Source organism: Apteryx mantelli, chromosome Z (genome assembly GCF_036417845.1).
Source record: "Apteryx mantelli isolate bAptMan1 chromosome Z, bAptMan1.hap1, whole genome shotgun sequence".
NCBI lineage: Eukaryota > Metazoa > Chordata > Aves > Apterygiformes > Apterygidae > Apteryx > Apteryx mantelli.
In genome coordinates this window covers 63,634,153-63,638,484 of record NC_090020.1, presented here as the reverse complement: position 1 = coordinate 63,638,484, position 4,332 = coordinate 63,634,153, and positions in this window count along the sequence as shown.

Genomic DNA, 4,332 nt, shown 5'->3' with positions numbered 1-4,332 from the left:
GAATAAGAACGCAAATAGATGAAACTTCAGATTTTCCATCTTTGCATAATGAAGGGGGAGGTTGTGTTTACTGCTTTAGGAAGTGAAATAAATCTAGCCAAATCATTACAGTAGGTGATGGTGGTTTTTTCTTTCTCATACCATTTCCTTGAAAGGAGATACTAATCAAATTAATTCCCCAAAAGCTGCAATCATTAAGAAACTTACCTTCAGTGAAATAAGGGATATCTTCAGTGATAAAGAAAGAAGTGTTAAGTTTAACTTACTGTAAAGATTCTACTCTTAAACGACTTCTAATCAAAAAAAAGGGAAAATTTGTGGGGGACTCCCTGCTGCAGGGGACGGAGGCATCTGTCTGCTGACCTGACCTCATGTCTAGAGAGGTTTGTGGCCTGCCAGGGGCTCGTGTGAGAGATGTCATGCAAAGACTGCCAAGGCTTGTCCATGCTTCGGACTATTACCCACTGCTGCTCTTCCATGTGGGCGCCAATGACACCAAGGGCAAACTGGAGACCACCAAGCAGGATTTCAGAGCTCTGGGGATGGTGGTCAAGGGTCTGGGAGCCCAGGTCATCATCTCCTCAATCCTGCCAATGAGGGGGATGGATGAGAGGAGGAGGAGACAGACTTTCCAAGTTAACGACTGGCTGCGCCACTGGTGTTGGCAACAGGGTTTTGGTTTCTACAACCATGGGACCCTGTTTGAAGATCGACAACTGCTGGGGAGAGATGGGATCCACCTCACGAGGCAGGGCACGCGGGTCTTTGCCAACAGGTTGGCCAAGCTGGTAAGGAGGGCTTTAAACTAGGAAAGATGGGGGAAGGGGAGAGTTGTAGTGCTAGGGTAGTCGGCAAAAGACAGCTCAAGTCAGGATGCCTCCAGCAGGTGAATGCAGCCAGGGAAGTGCGCATGGGATGTGGCTATGGAGGATCCTCTTTTACCCCTCCTGGGAAACCTGCATGCTTGATGACCTCTCTGAAATGCCTGTACACCAACGCACGCAGCTTGGGGAACAAACAGGAAGAACTAGAGATGTGTGTGCGGTCGCAGGGCCATGATCTCATTGCCATTACAGAGACACGGTGGGATAGCTCGCATGACTGGAGTGCTGCCATGGATGGCTACGTGCTTTTTAGGAAAGACAGGCCAGGAAAGCGAGGTGGTGGAGTTGCTCTTTATGTGAGAGAGCAACTGGAATGTATTGAGCTGTGCCTAGGGGTGGATGAAGAGCGAGTCGAGAGCTTATGGGTAAGGATTAAAGGGCAGGCTAGCATGGGTGACACTGTTGTGGGTGTTTACTACAAGCCACCAGATCAGGAAGAGGAAGTCGATGAGGCCTTCTACAGACAGCTGGAAGTAGCCTCACGATCCCAGGCCCTGGTTCTCATGGGCGACTTCAACCACCCTGATATCTGCTGGAAAGACAACACAGCTAGGCACAAGCAGTCCCGGAGGTTCCTGCAGAGCATTGGTGACAACTTCTTGACACAGGTGGTGGAGGAGCCAACAAGGAGAGGTGTGCTGCTGGACCTCGTACTAACAAACAAAGAAGGACTGGTGGAAGATGTGAAAGTTGGGGGCAGCCTTGGCTGCAGTGACCATGAGATAGATGGTGGAGTTGAGGATCCTGCGAGGAGGAGGCAGGGCAATAAGTAGGATTGCAACCCTGGACTTGAGAGCAAACTTGGCCTCTTCAGGGACCTACTTGGAGGAATCCCATGGGTTAGGGCCCTAGAAGGAAGGGGGGTCCAAGAGAGCTGGTTAATATTAAAACATCACCTCCTCCAGGCTCAAGAGCGGTGCATCCCTATGAGCAGGAAGTCAAGCAAAGGGGGCAGGAGACCTGCATGGATGAGCAAGGAGCTCCTGGCAAAACTCAACCAGAAGAAGGAAGTATACAGAAAGTGGAAAGGGGGACAGGCCACTTGGGAGGAATATAGGAACGTTGTCAGAGTATGCAGGGATGCGACGAGGAAGGCTAAGGCCCATTTGAAATTAAATCTGGCAAGGGATGTCAAGGACAAGAAGAAGGGCTTCTTCAAATACATCAGTAGCAAGAGGAAGACTAGGGAAAATGTGGGGCCTTTGCTGAATGGGGTGGGTGCCCTGGTGACAAAGGATGCAGAGAAGGCAGAGTTACTGAATGCCTTCTTTGCTTCAGTCTTTACTGCTCAGGCCAGCCCTCAGGAACCCCAGATCCTGGAGGCAAGAGAGAAAGTCTGGAGAAAGGAAGACTTTCCCTTGGTGGAGGAGGATCGGGTTAGAGATCATTTAAGCAAACTTGACACCCACAAATCCATGGGCCCTGATGGGATGCACCCATGAGTGCTGAGGGAGCTGGCGGACATTATTGCTAAGCCACTCTCCATCATCTTTGAAAGGTCATAGAGAACAGGAGAGGTGCCTGAAGACTGGAAGAAAGCCAATGTCACCCCAGTCTTCAAAAAGGGCAAGAAGGAGGACCCAGGGAACTACAGGCCAGTCAGCCTCACCTGCATCCCTGGAAAGGTGATGGAGCAGCTCATGCTGGAGGCCATCTCCAAGCATGTGGAGGACAAGAAGGTGATCAGGAGTAGTCAGCATGGCTTCACCAAGGGGAAATCATGCCTAACCAATCTGATAGCCTTCTATGATGGAATGACTGCCTGGGTAGGTGAGGGGAGAGCAGTGGATGTTGTCTACCTAGACTTCAGCAAGGCTTTTGACACTGTCTCCCATAGCATCCTCATAGACAAGCTCAGGAAGTGCAGGCTAGATGAGTGGACAGTGAGGTGGATTGAGAACTGGCTGAATGGCAGAGCTCAGAGGGTTGTGATCAGCGGTGCAGAGTCTAGTTGGAGGCCTGTAGCTAGCAGTGTCCCCCAGGGGTCAGTACTGGGTCCAGTCTTGTTCAACTTCTTCATCAACGACCTGGATGAAGACACAGAGTGCACCCTCAGCAAGTTTGCTGACGATACAAAACTGGGAGGAGTGGCAGATACGCCAGAGGGCTGTGCTGCCATTCAGAGAGACTTGGACAGGCTGGAGAGGTGGGCGGAGAGGAACCTCATGAAGTTCAACAAAGGCAAGTGCAGGGTCCTGCACCTAGGGAGGAATAACCCCATGCACCAGTACAGGTTGGGGGTTGACCTGCTGGAGAGCAGCTCTGCCGAGAAGGACCTGGGAGTGCTGGTGGACACCAAGTTAAGCATGAGGCAGCAATGTGCCCTCGTGGCCAAGAAGGCCAATGGTATCCTGGGCTGCATCAGGAAGAGTGTTGCCAGCAGGTGGAGGGAGGTGATTCCCCCCCTCTACTCAGCCCTGGTGAGGCCACATCTGGAGTACTGCGTCCAGTTCTGGGCTCCCCAGTACAAGAGGGATGTGGCACTACTGGAGCAAGTCCAGTGAAGGGCTACAAAGATGATTAGGGGACTGGAGCATCTCTCTTATGAGGAAAGACTGAGAGAGCCGGGCCTGTTTAGCCTGGAGAAGAGAAGGCTGAGAGGGGATCTTATCAATGTGTACAAGTATCTGAAGGGAGGGTGTCAAGAGGATGGACCAGACTCTTCTCAGTGGTGCCCAGTGACAGGACACGAGGCAACAGGCACAAACTGAAACACAGACAATTCCATCTGAACATGAGGAAATACTTTTTCACTGTGAGGGTGACAGAGCACTGGAACAGGTTGCCCAGAGAGGTTGTGGAGTCTCCTTCTCTGGAGATATTCAAAACCCGCCTGGACGCAATCCTGTGCAATGTGCTGTAGGTGACCCTGCTTGAGCAGGGGGGTTGGACTAGATGATCTCCGAGGTCCCTGCCAACCTCAGCGATTCTGTGATTCTGTGATTTAGTAAAGTTAGTCCTTTAAAAATTTTAATTTTAATGGAAGATATTAATTTTTCTGGGCAACTAAACTGCAGCAGCTCCACTGCTTCCACTGAAAGAGCCATTTCTTTCCAAAAATCACTGCATAACATCCACACCTATTCCAACTGATCAGAACAATAACCATCTCAGAAGAAAACCCTCAAGTACCACTCCGTCCACAATAAATTTGAAGGTAACATACAGTAATGCCATATCAAGTGATAAAGCATTATTTTTCAGTTAGGTTGGACTTACCATTTTTGCACCAAGATTCATTAAAGAAAGCCACAACACCACGGCTGAATGCTGTATTTACTTGGGTTCATATTTAAGTCAAAATCTTATGAAAAGTTGTTCAGTCTTTCAAATAATCCATGTAGTTAGTAATGTTTGAGTAAGTTCTAGCTGAGGAAATATTCCAGTTACACATTGCATAAGTCAGTACACTAAAAACTAGAAGTTCAGTAAAAATGGTGAAACAAGC